Genomic DNA, 19,590 nt, shown 5'->3' on the forward strand with positions numbered 1-19,590 from the left:
TTTAAAAATTAATTAACCGTGCAAATGAAGTGGACAAGGACTTGAACATGCAGCCTAAAGAAGGGGAAATAATATCACCTGGGTTACACAGTATAGTGCTGATAATAAGCAATAACAACCAACAGGCAATGGGCAGCAATAGTACAGATAGCAGCAGATAGATAGCAGCAAGTTTAGGTGGTGACTAGCAACAAAGAATAATATGCAGGAAATAAACGGTTTAGTATAAAGCTGGCACAGGACTCACCCCAATCCACCTCCACAACTCCGACGCGTTTCACCGGAAGCGGCTTTGTCCAGGACAAAGCCGCTTCCGGTGAAACGCGTCGGAGTTGTGGAGGTGGATTGGGGTGAGTCCTGTGCCAGCTTTATACTAAACCGTTTTTTTCCTGCATATTATTCTTTGTTGCTAGTCACCACCTAAACTTGCTGCTATCTATCTGCTGCTATCTGTACTATTGCTGCCCATTGCCTGTTGGTTGTTATTGCTTATTATCAGCACTATACTGTGTAACCCAGGTGATATTATTTCCCCTTCTTTAGGCTGCATGTTCAAGTCCTTGTCCACTTCATTTGCACGGTTAATTAATTTTTAAATTTTTAATTCTTTGCACTTGTTGTAACTCACTTGAGTGTTATGTTTTATTCATTTGCTTTTTGTCTTGGTTATTAATCAATAATTTTATCACATATAATTGGTTGCCCTCACCGGCCATTGCGTGGTAATTTAATTCCACAAGTATTGCACATCTTTTTTGCACATTTTGCACGACGCCCTTCCCCCCTCCTTCCCCTCACCTTGTGCATGCAACCCCTGCAGATATCAATTTATAGTTTATTTATGATTTATAAACTATTAATTGCAGCTCACTACTAGCATTGTGACTTCTCAAAGAACTATTTTATCTCCTTATTTATTTTTATTGGCATACAGGCTCTCTCACCCCAGCATCCACCTTACACTTTTATATTTATATTTTTATATATTCTATATTTTTTTACTTCCGTTTATGAATTGATTCTGTGATTTCAGATATACATATATGTATTTTTTAAACTATATATTTCAATAAAATAACTTTTATACATGATTATACTTGTCATAAATTATTTTTAACTGGGGTATATTCACTATTTATTGTGTGGTCCTCCACACCTGTAGGTTGTTGTTTTAGTTGCTCTTTTCAGTGAATAATAAATCCCCTATCCTATCTATACAATATTTCTAATTTTGAGCCCTTGAGGAAAGTTTCTTTCGGTCACATACTATGGGCAACTGCTCCACTTTCCCTCTACACAGGTTTTATAAATCTCCTCCCATAAGTTTAGAACATTTTGCTACCGTGCACTTTCACTTTCACATAAGAAATGTTGATCATGAATAATAAATTCCCCTTTAAGTTTATTAAAGATTGGAATATCAAATCTCTACAAAGATGTACAGTATTAAAAATTTGCACTAAATGTTGGACCATAAACCACTGGTTTGTAGGAAAAGCTTTTGGTGTAGTTCTGCATTCTCTTTTAAACTTGTGGCAGGAGATGTGGTCAGCTGAAGGACTGGAAGTACCCTTAACCCCTTAAGGACGCAGGACGTAAATGTACGTCCTGGTGCGGTGGTACTTAACGCACCAGGACGTACATTTACGTCCTGTGCATAACCGCGGGCATCGGAGTGATGCCCGTGTCATGCACGGCTGATCCCGGCTGCTGATCGCAGCCAGGGACCCGCCGGCAATGGCCGACGCCCGCGATCTCACGGGCGTCCGCCATTAACCCCTCAGGTGCCGGGATCAATACAGATCCCGGCATCTGCGGCAGTGCGCGATTTGAATGAATGATCGGATCGCCCGCAGCGCTGCTGCGGGGATCCGATCATTCATAACCCCGCACGGAGGTCCCCTCACTTTCCTCCTTACGGCTCCCGGCGTCTCCTGCTCTTGTCTGTGATCGAGCAGACCAGAGCAGGAGATGACCGATAATACTGATCTGTTCTATGTCCTATACATAGAACAGATCAGTATTAGCAATCATGGTATTGCTATGAATAGTCCCCTATGGGGACTATTCAAGTGTAAAAAAAAATGTAAAAGTTAAAGTAAAAAAAAAGTGAAAAATCCCCTCCCCCAATAAAAAAGTAAAACGTCCGTTTTTTCCTATTTTACCCCCAAAAAGCGTAAAAAATTTATCTTATAGACATATTTGGTATCGCCGCGTGTGTAAATGTCCGAACTATTAAAATAAAATGTTAATGATCCCGTACGGTGAACGGCGTGAACAAAAAAAAAAAAGTCCAAAATTGCTACTTTTTTTATACATTTTATTTAAAAAAATTATAAAAAATGTATTAAAAGTTTTTTATACGCAAATGTGGTATCAAAAAAAAAGTACAGATAATGGTGCAAAAAATGAGCCCCCATACCGCCGCTTATACGGAAAAATAAAAAAGTTAGAGGTCATCAAAATAAAGGGATTATAAACGTACTAATTTGGTTAAAAAGTTTGTGATTTTTTTTTAAGCACAACAATAATATAAAAGTATGTAATAATGGATATCATTTTAATCGTATTGACCCTCAGAATAAAGAACACATGTCATTTTTACCGTAAATTGTACGGCGTGAAAACAAAACCTTCCAAAATTAGCAAAATTGCGTTTTTCTTTTTCATTTCCCCACAAAAATAGTATTTTTTGGTTGCGCCATACATTTTATGATATAATGAGTGATGTCATTACAAAGGACAACTGGTCGCGCAAGAAACAAGCCCTCATACTAGTCTGTGGATGAAAATATAAAAGAGTTATGATTTTTAGAGGGCGAGGAGGAAAAAATGAAAACGTAAAAATTTGTCTGAGTCCTTAAGGCCAAAATGGGCTGAGTCCTTAAGGGGTTAAAATATCAAAGTGCATATTATTATTATTATCAAAACAACTCAACATTTTCCTTATGCTGGACACAATGTATGATGACTCTAAAAGGATTTAAAGGGGGTATTCTTATTTATTATTTTTTTTATTTGACTATTCTTCGGGGGCTGTAAAGTTAGTGTAGTTCATAATATAGTGTCTGTACCTGTATGTGATGGTGGTCTTGCGATTCTTTTGCCTCAATGTTTATTTTTAACTGAAAACAAAATGAGTGTCGTATCAGGTTTACCTGGGTTGCAGTGCGGCCTGAGACATTACATCACTAGTCAGGTGATCAGAGGGAGCCTGTCTGCTTCAATGGGTGGAGCAACTGCTGTCTGGAAGGGAGATTATTCTGCAAGAATTGTAGTTTTCCAACAGCTGGAGGCACCCTGGTTAGAAAACACTGGTCTATTGAATGGAAGGAACACAGGTTTCTTTCAATGGGTGGGGTGGCTGATGTGTGGGAAGGAGAAAAGTGACCTCACACTTACATACAAGGAATTATGGAACTTTTGGGTAGTTTTCAGCAAGGAAACTCTGTTAGGAAACAGTCAGTTCACAAAATGATAGCCACAGCCTTAGGGTGCGTTCACGCGGAGTAATTCAAGAGGAATTTACTCGAGTAATTCCTCTTGAATTCTCCGCTCCAAATTAATTCACATCCCCTCTGCCCATTGACTTTAATGTTTTTTCTGCTGTCCTGTTCACACTGCGGAAATTCTGCTAGCGGAATTCCGACTCTGAATTCCGTTCCGCTTGAAGAAAAAGAGCATGTTCATTCTTCAAGCGGAATCCGCTAGCAGAAATCAATAGAAGTCAATGGTAAAAAAAAAATTCCGCTTGACATCGTTTTCGCGCCGAATTTGCGTGGAATTCGTGTGGAAATGGCTGAAAAACCCTTCACTTCTTTCTCCCCCATTTCCGCATGCAATTCTGTCTGCACTGGTCTGGCGTCCCATGCCGATGATCGCACGCCGCACCTGAAATAAAGAAGCTTGCTGTCACCCCGACAAAACCGTGAGTGCCTCCTTATTTCTTTGCTCTTCTTGGATTTTACTCTGTATACTCATAAAGGATTGAGCACCCGGGTCGGTACGGACGGCATTACCTCATCACTCCCTGCTTTACCAGCATTTGGTTGCGTTAGTGCTCATAGAACTATAGGGTGTTACCGAAGCTGTGCCGGTGCTGTCTCTACGCTGTGAATAACCATTATATTACTTCCTAATACAACTGGTGCATGGACTCGATAGTATTAAAATCTATTTTAGTTTTATTGCAGAACTATGTAGTCTACTTGGTCAGACCACATGATGTTTATAAGACTTTTGATACAAAAGGGTCTCTTGTCTTCCTAGATCCCACCCAATGACCAAGACAAATGGGCTTTAAACGTCTCTGCAAGAATTATAGTAGAATAAGAGTCCAGTGTCTTCTTGTTATTCTCAGTGAGCTGAAACATATGCTGTTAAATTAAATGAAAACTCCCTGCAGACTGTAAAAAGTCACAAAAATCACCATTTTGCTCAAAAAAGGTGACTTTTTACAGTCTGGCCACTCAGATTGATAAATCTCCCCAGTATTTCCATGCATTACATGGGTATTCCATTCATTTGAAAGCTGTGTAATACTGCATTTCCATTATGGTAATGATAATGAATGCTGATGACATTTGTCTGAGAAGCCTTGATACGAGCAAAATAATACAAAGCACTAGTTACTAAAAGGAATTTGTCAGCTGTATTTGCTGCTAAGAACGGCAGACATTGAAAGCTGTTAAGAGAAAAACTTTTTAAAATCTCCTTTTTATTTCCTAGGCTGCTTTCACACTATAAAAATACTTCCGTTATGAACGCCCGTTATAAAAAGCCTGGAAACCGGCAGTTATACGGCCGGAACAAAATCATTGACGGCCGTTAGAAAATCCCATTATAGTCTATGGGATTTTTCTAATAGCCGTTTTAACTCGTTATCGCCCGTTATTAATAACGGACGTTATTTTGTGATAGTAATGGGGATAGTAACGGGATAATTAGTGCATGCACTATTTCTCCCGTTCATTTGCCCATCACAAAATAACGTCCGTTATTAATAACAGGCGATAACGGATTAAAACGGCTATTAGAAAAATCCCATAGACTATAATGGGATTTTCTAACGGCCGTTAGTGATTTTGTTCCGGCCGTATAACTGCCGGTTTCCAGGCTTTTTATAACGGGCGTTCATAACGGAAGTATTTTTATAGTGTGAAAGCAGCCTTAGCCAAGTGGCAAGGAGGCATGGCTGAGCTGTTCAAGTGCCACCCCCTGGCACGCCACCTCACTTGCCCTCATCTCCAAGCCTTTCCTTGACTGATGTTTAGGGCTCGCCTTATGTTGAGAGCATAGATTGTTGTGCTCCGCCATTTGCATAGGTCACATTAAAGTCTATTGCGTAACTTCCCCTTCGGCTTTGGTGGCCACAAACAGGGAGCCAAATTAAAAAAAGGGGAATACCCCTTTAATGACTGTTGTATAGTGTATTTAGAGCAGCCATTTAAGGAACCATGGTTAGGCAACTATTTTTACACAGCAGAAACATCAGATCATCACATGTAGAGTATGACAGTATCCTTGCTCCTAAGGGTACGTTCACACTACGGAATTCCCACTGAATTCCATTACGCGAGCAGAATTCTGCGGTGTGAACTTAACAATTCCGCCGCTGAAACTGTTCCGCGCAAAGAAAAAACATGTTCATTCTTTGCACGGATTCCGCGAGCACTGCATAGCCATCAATGGTGACGGCTCAGTGTCCAGCGGCCCTAGTCAAAGTATTTTCGGTCGTCGGCCACCAGACGGAATCTACGCTCGCTGAGCAGAGATTCAGCAGTGTGAACGTACCCTAAGTCTCTTATCTAGACATGCTTCTAGTTAATAAACAAAAATGCAGGCGACAGATTCCTTTTTAAAAGGGTACTTCGGTGGAAAACTTTTTTTTTTTAAATCAACTGGTGGCAGAAAGTTAAAAAGTTTTGTAAATTACTTCTTTTAAAAAATCTTAATCATTCCAGTACCTGTTAGCTGCTGAATATTACAGAATAAATTATTTTCTTGGAACACAGTGCTCTCTGCTGACATCTCTGTCCATTTTAAGAACTGTCCAGAGTAGGAGAAAATCCCCATAGCAAACATACTGTATGCTTTTCTGGTCAGTTCCTAAAATGGACAGAGATGACAGCAGAGAGCACTGGGCTCGTGATTCAGCAGAGAGCACTGTGTTCCAAAAAGAAAATAATTTCCTCTGTAATATTCAGCAGCTAATAACTACTGGAAGGATTAAGATTTTTTAATAGAAGTCATTTACAATTCTGTTTAACTTTCTGGCACCAGTTGATAAAAAAAATAAAAAAATAAAAAAAAAAAGGTTTCCACCGGAGTACCCCTTTAAGGTCCAAAGCACTTGCAGTATTTAGAAGTTCCTCAATGATCAGTGTAGTGCCAGACTTTACAATGTATGGGGATTAACAGTGGACCAGCAAGGCATTGAGTAGGGATTATTATAAGATGACCATTAGGTGTAGTTTTTCTTATCTGACAGCTGGGTAAATGGTAACACTTGTTCCAAAAAGTAGATACATTGAAGTCCTGCAACCTAATCTTCTGATTTCGTTCAAATAAACATAAACGTGTTACCGGCGGCACATCAGCTTCGGTGCTCAGTCCCACGCTCCTCCAGTCCCGGGACCTACTGCTATGGCCGGACCTGAGGAGTGGTGGTCGGAGTACTGAAGTGGGGCAGTATACAGGCATACTGTGTGTCTGTGGGGAACTATACTGCACCTAATGTGGGGAGCTATACTGCACCTAATGTGGGGGAAACTACACTGCACCTAATGTGGGGGAGTATACTGCACCTAATGTGGGGGAACTATACTGCCAACTAAATGTGGGGGAACTACAACCTAATGTGGGGGTAACTATACTGCCAACCTAATGTGGGGGAACTATGCTGCACCTAATGTGGGGAACCTACAACCTAATGTGTGGGAACTATACTGCACCTAATGTGGGGAAACCACAACCTAATGTGGGGGAACTATACTGCACCTAATGTGGGGGAACTATACTGCACCTAATGTGGGGGAACTACACTGCACCTAATGTGGGGATCTACACTGCACCTAATGTGGAGAACTATACTGCACCTAATGTGGGGAACTACACTGCACCTAATGTGGGGAACTACACTGCACCTAATGTGGGGAACTATACTGCACCTAATGTGGGTGAACTATACTGCCATCTAAATGTGGGGGAACTACAACCTAATGTGGCGGGATCTATATTGCCAACCTAATGTGGGGGATCTATACTGCCAACCTAATGTGGAGGAACTATACTGCCAACCTAATGTGGGGGAACTATACTGCCAACTAAATGTGGGGGGAACTATACTGCCAACCTAATGTGGGGGAACTATACTGCCAACTAAATGTGGGGGAACTACAACCTAATGTGGGGGAGCTATACTGCCAACCTAATGTGGGGGAACTATACTGCCAACCTAATGTGGGGGGAACTATACTGCCAACCTAATTTGGGGGGGGGACTATACTGCTAGCCTAATGTGGGGGAACTATACTGCCAACCTAATGTGGGGGAACTACAACCTAATATGGGGGAACTACACTGCCAACCTAATGTGGGGGTAACTATACTGCCAACCTAATGTGGGGGAACTATGCTGCACCTAATGTGGGGAACCTACAACCTAATGTGTGGGAACTATACTGCACCTAATGTGGGGAAACCACAACCTAATGTGGGGGAACTATACTGCACCTAATGTGGGGGAACTATACTGCACCTAATGTGGGGGAACTACACTGCACCTAATGTGGGGATCTACACTGCACCTAATGTGGAGAACTATACTGCACCTAATGTGGGGAACTACACTGCACCTAATGTGGGGAACTACACTGCACCTAATGTGGGGAACTATACTGCACCTAATGTGGGTGAACTATACTGCCATCTAAATGTGGGGGAACTACAACCTAATGTGGCGGGATCTATATTGCCAATCTAATGTGGGGGATCTATACTGCCAACCTAATGTGGAGGAACTATACTGCCAACCTAATGTGGGGAACTATACTGCCAACTAAATGTGGGGGGAACTATACTGCCAACCTAATGTGGGGGAACTATACTGCCAACTAAATGTGGGGGAACTACAACCTAATGTGGGGGAGCTATACTGCCAACCTAATGTGGGGGAACTATACTGCCAACCTAATGTGGGGGGAACTATACTGCCAACCTAATTTGGGGGGGGACGGACTATACTGCTAGCCTAATGTGGGGGAACTATACTGCCAACCTAATGTGGGGGAACTACAACCTAATATGGGGGAACTACACTGCCAACCTAATGTGGGGGAACTATACTGCCAACCTAATGTGGGGGAACTACAACCTAATGTGGGGGATCTATACTGCCAACCTAATGTGGGGGGAACTATGCTGCCTACCTTATGTGGGGGGAACTGTACTTAAAGGGATAGTCCACTAATAAGATATGTGTGCATAGGAATTTGTTCATAGTTTTTTTTTTTAATCTATAGTCCGGCCCCCCAACAGTCTGAGGGACCGTGAACTGGCCCTCTGTTTAAAAAGTTTGAGGACCCCTGGTTTAGACTGCTTTCTGCTGCTCTATAATAGCTTCCATACCGCTGCTTTTTAGGGTGTATATAAAGACACAGAATTACATGATCCCCTTTCTGTGTGTGCAGTATACAAAAAAACACTGGGAAAGATTATGAGACAAGTGGATATCTTGTTCATGTTTATGTAAATGGTCAAGAACATATTCTGCATAGCTGAGGGTGAAACTTTAGAATTATTTTCTCTGGTGGGCGTGCAAAAATCAGTTTCAGACAATAGCATAGACCTCAGTTCACATGTGGCTGGTCTTAAACATAGCTGTACATTCACTATCCCTGTTCTACTCTTATAAACAGGAGATTTAAAGGTGTGTTTCATGTTAAAGCCAGGAACAGATCATAAATAGGGAGGAGGTATGAAGGAAATACTGAGACTCCTTTTCTTTTTAGAACTATTTTGGTCATTGGCTTCAAAAACTGCATGGAAAAAAACTTTAAATGTAAAAACCACGCCCAAACGGTGAAATTGCTACTTTTTGTTGCTCTTAATAGTTTTGCATTCAGTTATATTGAGTTAAATAATTAAATGGGCACTGTCAGATAAAAAAAAAAAACTTTTGATATGTTGTAAAGCATGTATAACCAATAGGTCTTGCAATTGCTTTCATTAAAAAATTTTCAGTATTTCATACTGTAGCCAGTCAAACAACTGCCCCCCTCCTCCTGCCTGCTTGGACACATACTAGTCCTGCTGGGTCCATGCGACATCACCTACGTCATGGACACACTTCCTTGATTGACAGCTGTGAGCGCAGGGAAAAATCCTCCCCCTGTCAGCTTGTGTCCCGCTACTGTCAGTGAGCACAAGCTGGGAGTTGTAGTTTTGCTAATGCTAGGGGAGATGTGAGCAGACAGCATACTGAGGGAGGGGGCGGAGACCTGCACAGTGAGGCCACGCCCCCTCCTTTTGAGAGGAATTCAGACTAGTGAGCTAAATTAAAAGTGTAATAAAAAAATAAAGGTGCTAGACGCATACAAATTAGATGTACATGGTCAGGATTAGGTACTGAGTGATATATAAAAAAAAATGTTTTTTTTTGTTGGATCTGACGGGAACGCTTTAAAGGGGTACTCCAGTGAGAAAATCTTAATCCTTCCTGTACTTATTAGCTGCTGAATACTACAGTGGACATTTTTTTCCGTTTGAAACACAGAGCCGTCTGCTGACATCACGAGCACAGTGCTCTCTGCTGACATCTCTGTCCATTTTAGGAACTGTCCAGAGTAAAAGGAAATCCCCATAGCAAACATATGCTGTTCTGGACAGTTCCTAAAATGGACAGAGATGTCAGCAGAGAGCACTGTGCTCATGATGTCAGCAGAGAGCTCTGTGTTTCAAAAAGAAAATAATTTCCACTGTAGTATTCAGCAGCTAATAAGTACAGGAAGGATTAAGATTTTTGAATAGAAGTAATTTACAAATCTGTTTAACTTACTGGCACCAGCTGATTTAAAAAAAAAAAAAAAGTTTTTTACCGGAGTACCCCTTTAAATGTTCAGAAATTTACAGAGATATACCTAAGAGATGTAAGCTCCTAACTAATGGAGTCTGAATAATGTATAAGGCAGTGGTCTCAAACTGTGGCCCTCCAGATGTTGCAAAACTTTAACTCCCAGCATGCCCGGACAGCCAACGGCTGTCCGGGCATGCTGGGAGTTGAAGTTTTGCAACATCTGGAGCGCCACACTTTGAAACCACTGGTATAAGGGAATCGCTTTTAGATTCAAGTGGATTTTAAGAAAAAAAATCTCAGCAAAATACTAAATATTAAGATGTTACATATTGTTCTAATCAGGGGCGGACATATCGCCTGTGCAGCCGGTTCAGCTGCACAGGGGCCCAGCGTGGGAGGGGGCCCGCCCTCACACGCTGGGTCGGTCCTACCATCGGACCCAGTGGACAGGGCCGCCATCAGGGGGTAAACCCATACACTTGTATGGGGCCCGGAGCTTCAGGGAGGCCCGGACGTCCCTGTACTTTTTTTTTTTCCGGCTAGTCAGTGAGTGACTGCGACTGTCACTCACTGACTCCTGGCTGGGTACCCGTCAGAACTATGACCGGGCCTCATAGTCCGGGGGGCCCGCAGGACTATGAGGCCCGCTCTTTCTAGGGCGCGGGCCCCTTAAGAAGTACGGCAGGGCCGGACAGGCCAGGGGCTGATGGGAGTCGACGTGCCCCGCGCAGGCACGCACGTCTACTCCAGTCACCTGACCTGTTCCGGCGCGATCTCCAGTCCAGCAGCCTCCCGACGGATCCTCCCCGTGCAGTGGAACACTGTGACAGGAGCAGCAGCTGCACCGAACCCCGGCAGGGTGAGTGAACGGGGGGGGGGGGGGGGTTGGATGGGGGCTATGTTGTTTGCAGACTACAATGGTAATGAGAGGTGCAGGGGAACTGGTGCTTGGGGTGTTATAGGGGTGATGAGAGGGGGGGGGGGTTATGGGGGTAATGAGAGGTGGGGGGGGGGGTATGGGGGTAATGAGAGGTGCAGGGGGTGTTATGGGGGGATGAGAGGTGCAGGAGGGTGTTATGGGGGGATGAAAGGTGCATGGGGAGGTTATGGGGGTGATGAGAGGTGCAGGGGGTTATGGGGGTAATGAGAGGTGCAGGGGGTGTTATGGGGGTAATGAGAGGTGCAGGGGGGTGTTATGGGGGGATTAGAGGTGCAGGGGGTGTTATGGGGGGATGAAAGGTGCATGGGGAGGTTATGGGGGTGATGAGAGGTGCAGGGGGGTTATGGGGGTGATGAGAGATGCAGGGGGGGTTATGGGGGTAATGAGAGGTGCAGGGGGGTGTTATGGGGGGATGAGAGGTGCAGGGGGTGTTATGGGGGGATGAAAGGTGCATGGGGAGGTTATGGGGGTGATGAGAGGTGCAGGGGGGTTATGGGGGTGATGAGAGATGCAGGGGGGGTTATGGGGGTGATGAGAGATGCAGGGGGTGTTATGGGAGTGATGAGAGATGCAGGGGGTGTTATGGGGGTGATGAGGGGGGGTGTTATGGGGTGATGAGAGGTGCAGGGGGGGTTATGGGGGTGAAGAGAGTTGCAGGGGGGTGTTATGGGGGTGGAGAGATATGCAGGGGGCATTATAATAGTGATGAGGAGAGGTGCGGGGGTTATAGTAGTGATGAGGAGAGGTGCGGGGGTTATAGTAGTGATGAGGAGAGGTGTGTGTGGGGGGGGTTATAGTAGTGATAAGGAGAGGTGTGTGGGGGGGTTATAGTAGTGATGAGGAGAGGTGCGGGGGTTATAGTAGTGATGAGGAGAGGTGTGGGGGGGGGGGTTATAGTAGTGATGAGAGGTGCCTGGGGGGGTTATAGTAGTGATGAGGAGAGGTGCGGGGGGGTTATAGCAGTGATGAGGAGAGGTGCAGGGGTTATAGTAGTGATGAGGAGAGGTGTGGGGGGGTTATAGTAATGATGAGGAGAGGTGCGGGGGTGGTTATAGTAGTGTTGAGGAGAGGTTTGGCAGGGGTTATGGGGGTGATGAGGAATGATGAGGACACAGAGGATAAGAGGTATTATATTTAGTGGGTATAGTGTGTGGCAGGATTATATTTAGTGGGTACAGTGTATAGCAGTATTATATTCAGGGTACAGTGTGTGGCAGGATTATATTTAGTGGGTACAGTGTATAGCAGTATTATACTCAGGTTACAGTGTATAGCATTATTATATTCAGGGTACGGTGTGTGGCAGGATTATATTTAGTGGGCACAGTGTGTAGCAGTATTATATTCAGGGTACAGTGTATAGTATTATTATATTCAGGGTACAGTGTATAGCAGTATTATATTCAGGGTACAGTGTGTGGCAGTATTATATTTAGTGGGTACAATGTGTGGCAGTATTATATTCGGAGTACAGTGTGTGGCAGTATTATATTCAGGTTACAGTGTGTAGCAGGATTATATTTAGTGGATACAGTGTATAGCAGTATTATATTTAGTGGGTACAGTGTACAGCAGTATTGTATTCAGGTTACAGTGTCTGGCAATATTATATTTAGGGTACAGTGTGGGGCAGTATTTTATTTAGGGTACAGTGTGTGACAGTATTTTATTTAGGGTACTGTGTGGGGCAGTATTATATTTAGTGGGTACAGTGAATTGCAGTATTATATTTAGTGGGTACAGTGTATGGCAGTATGCTATTCATGGTACAGTGTGTGGCAGTATTATATTCAGGGTACAGTGTGTGGCAGGATTATATTCAGGGTACAGTGTGTGGCAGGATTATATTTAGTGGGTACAGTGTATAGCAGTATTATATTCAGGGTACAGTGTGGGGCAGTATTTTATTTAGGTTACACTTTCTGGCAAGGTTATAATGATTTCTGTCTTCATGCAGAGGATGAGGATCTGCTGACAGTGAGGAGCCAATGATGTCTGCATGTCAGACTCTGCAGAGAAGATGGAGCTGGGGGAAGACCTGGTCTCTGGACGAGACGAAGAAGAAAAGAAGACGTCACTCAGGTCACTGACATCATTGTGTGTTCTTATGACTGTCCCATCAGAGCTGTAGTCACTTGTAAGTTCTGCAGTGATGATGGGTAAAACTGTGTCCAATCTGTGTCTCTTCAGCTGTTACAAAACTACAACTCCCATTGCCTGAGGCTCTCCAGACATGATGGGAGTTTTAGCTTTCCAACCGCTGGAGAACCACTTCAACCGAGGTGATCGGTGGGGGTCTCAGGCCTTGAGTTGTGTAAGGGGCCCCGAAATTTCTGATGGCAGCCCTGCCAGTGCACATATGACAGGGAAACCAGTCTTGCCCAGTCACTAAACTGCTACTTACATCTGCCCATGGGGACTTCCTGGCTGAGGTGCGTGCAGTGAGTGACGTCATCGCAAGCACCTGGACGCTGACGTCCAGCGCAGAGCGTGCGATGATGTCACTTATAGCACGCACCTCTGCCAGGAAGTCCCCATGGGCAAATGTAAGTAGTGCAGGCCAGGTAAGAGTGTGTGGGTGAGTGAGAGTGTGTGTGTGTTTGTTTGTTGGGGTTATGCTACGCTACCTTATGTGGGGAATCTATGCTACCTAATGTGGGGAATATATGCTATGCTACCTAATGTGGGGAATCTATGCTACCTAATGTGGGGAATATATGCTATGCTACCTAATGTGGGGAATCTATGCTACCTAATGTGGGGAATATATGCTATGCTACCTAATGTGGGGAATCTTTGCTACACTACCTAATGTGGGGAATATATGCTACGCTACCTAATGTGGGGAATCTATGCCATGCTACCTAATGTGGGGAATATATGCTATGCTACGCTACCTAATGTGGGGCTATGCTACCTAATGTAGGGAATCTATGCTACGCTACCTAATGTGGGGAAACTATGCAATGCTACCTAATGTGGGGAATATATGCTACATGATGTGGGGAAACTATGCTACCTAATGTGGGGAATCTATGCTACCTAATGTGGGGAATATATGCTACCTAATGTGGGGAATATATGCTATGCTACCTAATGTGGGGAATCTATGCTACCTAATGTGGGGAATATATGCTATGCTACCTAATGTGGGGAATCTTTGCTACACTACCTAATGTGGGGAATATATGCTACGCTACCTAATGTGGGGAATCTATGCCATGCTACCTAATGTGGGGAATATATGCTATGCTACGCTACCTAATGTGGGGCTACGCTACCTAATGTAGGGAATCTATGCTACGCTACCTAATGTGGGGAATATATGCTGCGCTACCTAATGTGGGGAATATATGCTACGCTACCTAATGTGGGGAAATTATGCTACGTTACCTAATGTGGGTAAACTATGCAATGCTACCTAATGTGGGGAATATATGCTACCTAATGTGGGGAATCTATGCTACCTAATGTGGGGGAACTGCTGCCTATCTAATGCAGATTAATGTGAGTTGCAGTGCAATTTTATGGCATATTACTTTTTTTTTTGGGGGGGGGGGGGGGCCCAGGCACATTCTTTGCACAGGGGCCCTCTGTTGTCTGTGTCCGCCCCTGGTTCTAATATAAGGGACAATTTATTCTCTCCATCATGTTATCGTGTGGGTACATAAACTGCAATCTGACAATTGAGTACTCTATGTTGTTATGGTGCATTGAAGGCCATGTGTCAGAATACAGGGGGAGATTTATCACCTGTCATGTTTTGGTGCGACATTGTGCAGGTATTTTGTGCAATTTTCAGTGCCAGAACTTACTGTGAGGAAGACGCCTTGTAATAAATTCCAGCTTACTGTAATGTGTGACATTACGTTGCTGTTTGCCACACAAAACTGAGCACCTGGTGTGCATGCTACACTTTCCAAGGAGAGAAAATTGGTAAATATAGTCACAAATTAAAGGGGTACTCTAGAGGAAAGAAAATGTTTTCAAATCAACTGGAGCCAGAAAGTTAAACAGATTTGTAAATGAATTCTATATAAAAATCTTAATCCTTCCAGTATTTATCAGCTGCTGTATATTCCACAGAAAGTTGTGTGGTCCTTTCCAGTCTGAGCACAGTGCTCTCTGCTGCCACCTCTGTCCATATCAGGAACTGATCAGAGCATAAGTCTATCCCTACAGCAAACCTCTCCTGCTCGGAATAGTTCCTGACATGGACAAAGATGTTTTTGCTTTTAAATAAAGTTTTGACTTTTAGGCTAAGTCTCCACTTGGTTTTTTGCACTGCGTTTTTAGGGATTAAAAAAACGCCTGAAAAATCGCCAGTGCAAGTGACGTCATCATGCATTTTTTCTTGCATTTTTTCTAGCGTTTTTTTCCGGCGTTTTTTTCATTTGTGTGGAAATTGCACCTTGCCATTTTTTTTTTTGGTACCCAAAATTTCTTGGTTTTTTTTGGTACCCAAAAAGGATGCAGCAGTGATGGAAAATGTTTCATTAAACGCAATGTATATATTTTATAACCCAATTTTAATAATTTTTTCATAAAGTGTGTGTTTCACTTTTTTTTTTAAATACATTTTTTAACATTTTTTATGTAGTACTACTACTCCCAGCATGAAACAGACTGTTCGATGCTGGGAGGGATAGTACCTGTACTATAGACCTATATCGACCATAATATAGCAGAGAAGCGAGCAGGTCTATACAGCGCTCGCCTCTCTGCACTATACTCCGGCCACTGATGTCAACAGAAATTCATATTTCCCACCCAGAGCTGTGATTGGCCGGATGGTTTCAGCCAATCACAGCTCTGAGGAAAAGATGAATGAATGAGTGGCCGGCCCGGAGTATAGTGCAGAGCAGGGATGTGAGCGATGTATACAGCCGCTCCATCTCTGCTATAGACAGGACGATCACAGAGGGTGTCAGTAGTGACATCCACTGTGATGTGTCCTTAAGCAGGCACTACTACTCCCAACATGGAGCACATTCTGCTCCATGCTGGTAGCTGTAGTACCTGTATTAATAGACAGATCGCAGCGAGTGTAACTTCTGACACCCGCTTCGATCTGTCTATTAATGCAGGTACTACAGCTCCCAGCATGAGGCAGCGTGTGCTCCATGTTGGGAGTAGTATTACCTGCAGTTATGGAAAGATCACAGAGGGTATCACTCCTGACACCCGCTGTGATGCTCCTGTATAATGTATAGATGCGGCCGCTCTCCTATGGTCCCCTGCACGGCCATATATATACACATGTTCCTATTTATAATTGTCGGCTACATTTTTATTTCCCCGCACACATAAATTGATCCCTGTTTAAAAAGTAATAGTTTTTTTTTTCAATAATATACATTTAGTTAGATACAATTTTTTCCTTCAGTACTGTATATTTTTGAAAAAAAAATTGTAATGGTACCCTACGAAATTTTATTACTTAAGTCCAAAAAAGATTAAAACCGCCTGCAAAAACGCCAAAGTTAAAATCCACATAGCGTTTTTCTTGGCGTTTTCTCACTCCCATAGACTTCTATTGGAGCAAAATGCCACGATTTTGACAAAAAACGCCAAAGAGCGGAAAAGAACGCAGAAAAAGTGAAAAAACGCCAAAAGGATAAAAAAAAAATGCCAAAGTGAAAAAACGCAAAGTGGAATTCGAAATTTACGATTTCTCATTGCTTACAGCTAACATCTGGCCGCAGCGTTTTTTGGCCAAAAAAACGCCATGCGGCAGAATTGGCGTTTTTCTTTGCGTTTTGCAAAAAAAAGTGGAAACTTGGAAGGGGTTTTCCAGAAATAGAAAAACAGAGCTAATAATAATAATTAAAAAAAAGGTTGGGTGTGGTTCTGCAGCTCAGTTCTATTGAAGTGAATGGAGCCAAGTTGTAATACCACACACAACATGGAGACAGACAGGGTGCAGTTTTTGAATAATTTTTTTTTTTTAAATCAACAGATTTGTAAATTACTTATATAAAAAAAATCTTAATCCTTCCTGTACTACTTATCTGCTGAATACTATAGAGGGAACTATTTTCTTTTTGGAACACAGAGCTCTCTGCTGATATCACGAGCACAGTGCTCTCTGCTGACATCTCTGTCCATTTTAGGAACCGTCCAGAGCAGCATATGTTTGCTATGGGGATTTTCTCCTACTCTGAACAGTTCTTAAAATGGACAGAGATGTAAGCAGAGAGCACTGTGCTAATGATGTCAGCAGAGAGCTCTGTGTTCCAAAAAGAAAATAATTTCCTTTGTAGTATTCAGCAGCTAATAAGTACTGGAAGGATTAAGATTTTTTAATAGAAGTAATTTACAAATCTGTTTAACTTTCTGGCACCAGTTGATTTAAAAAAAAAAAAAAAGTTTTCCACCGGAGTACCCCTTTAACTCTGCCTTTCCATTCCTGGATAACCCCTTTAAAAAGGGGTACTCCGCCCCTAGACATCTTATCCCCTATCGAAAGGATAGGGGATAAGATGTCAGATCACGGGGGTACCGCCGCTGGGGTCCCTCGGGATCTCGGCTGCAGCACCCACCTGTTGCGGCTTCCTGCAGTGCTGGAGGCTCTCATCCTAACGGCTCCCGACCACAGTGACGTGAGATCGTGACGTCACGACTCTGCCCCCGTGTAATGTCATGTCCCGCCCCCTCAATGCAAGTCTATTGGAGGGGGCGTGAAAAAGGGGAATAAACTACAGTGAAACCTCTTGGAGAAGGTGTCGTCTATGGGGATGGTCATCTTAAAGAAAATACTGTAACCACCTTTCATAATTTATGGTGGACTGAAAATCGGTCACACAAAATATGGTCTGTATAATGGAAAGGTCTTCTCAAAAGGGTGGACTTTTGGAAAGGTTTCACTGTACATATAAACCTCCTGAGAACTGCCCCCACCCACCAATCATGTTCCTATCAAATTACCCTAAACTAAACATGTTACATATCAAAACAAAGAGTAGATGATACCCATCATAAATATTGTAGGATTGTAGAATCTAAATATGTATGTTCCAGCATAACTTCCAAATTCAGTTTTTTTTTTTTGTCTGAAGTCCTATGCAAGTCTTCAGGACTTTTGGTACATCTCCAGATCTCATGACTCTTGGGCTGCAAAGATTGTTGAGAACTTTTAAACATTCTGTCGACTGTCCGAGGACAGAATATGAGGTCAGGATACGAGGATGGGAGATGAGGTTCAGATATGAGGTCAGCATATGAGAACGAGATATGAGGACTGGATATGAGAACGAGATATGAGGACTGGATATGAGAACGAGATATGAGGACTGGATATGAGAACGAGATATGAGGACTGGATATGAGAACGAGATATGAGGACTGGATATAAGAACGAGATATGAGGACTGGATATAAGAACGAGATATGAGGACTGGATATAAGAATGAGGACTGGATATGAGAACGAGATATGAGGACTGGATATAAGAACAAGATATGAGGACTGGATGTAAGAACGAGATATGAGGACTGGATGTAAGAACGAGATATGAGGACTGTATATGAGACCGAGATATGAGGACTGGATAAGAGAACGAGATATGAGGACTGGATAAGGGAACGAGATATGAGGACTGGATATGAGACCGAGATATGAGGACTGGATAAGAGACCGAGATATGAGGACTGGATAAGAGAACGAGATATGAGGACTGGATATGAGAACGAGATATGAGGACTGGATATAAGAACGAGATATGAGGACTGGATATGAGAACGAGATATGAGGACTGGATATGAGAACGAGATATGAGGACTGGATATGAGAACGAGATATGAGGACTGGATATGAGAACGAGATATGAGGACTGGATATGAGAACGAGATATGAGGACTGGATATAAGAACGAGATATGAGGACTGGATAAGAGAAAGAGATATGAGGACTGGATAAGGGAACGAGATATGAGGACTGGATATGAGAACGAGATATGAGGACTGGATATGAGAACGACATATGAGGACTGGATATGAGACCGAGATATGAGGACTGGATAAGAGAACGAGATATGAGGACTGGATAAGAGAACGAGATATGAGGACTGGATATGAGAACGAGATATGAGGACTGGATATGAGAACGAGATATGAGGACTGGATATGAGAACGAGATATGAGGACTGGATATAAGAACGAGATATGAGGACTGGATATAAGAATGAGGACTGGATATGAGAACGAGATATGAGGACTGGATATAAGAACGAGATATGAGGACTGGATATAAGAACGAGATATGAGGACTGTATATGAGACCGAGATATGAGGACTGGATAAGAGAACGAGATATGAGGACTGGATAAGGGGACGAGATATGAGGACTGGATATAAGAACGAGATATGAGGACTGGATATAAGAACGAGATATGAGGACTGGATATGAGACCGAGATATGAGGACTGGATAAGAGAACGAGATATGAGGACTGGATAAGAAAACGAGATATGAGGACTGGATATGAGAACGAGATATGAGGACTGGATATGAGAACGAGATATGAGGACTGGATATGAGAACGAGATATGAGGACTGGATATGAGAACGAGATATGA

At 43.0% G+C, this 19,590-nt stretch overlaps 1 protein-coding gene across 6 annotated transcripts in view; it reads left to right on the top strand.

Annotated features, from left to right (window-relative positions):
• The window catches only part of SGCG (sarcoglycan gamma), a 321,504-nt gene that overhangs the window by 148,688 nt on the left and 153,226 nt on the right, over positions 1 to 19,590 (top strand). The window lies entirely within an intron of this gene.

Source organism: Hyla sarda, chromosome 2 (genome assembly GCF_029499605.1).
Source record: "Hyla sarda isolate aHylSar1 chromosome 2, aHylSar1.hap1, whole genome shotgun sequence".
NCBI lineage: Eukaryota > Metazoa > Chordata > Amphibia > Anura > Hylidae > Hyla > Hyla sarda.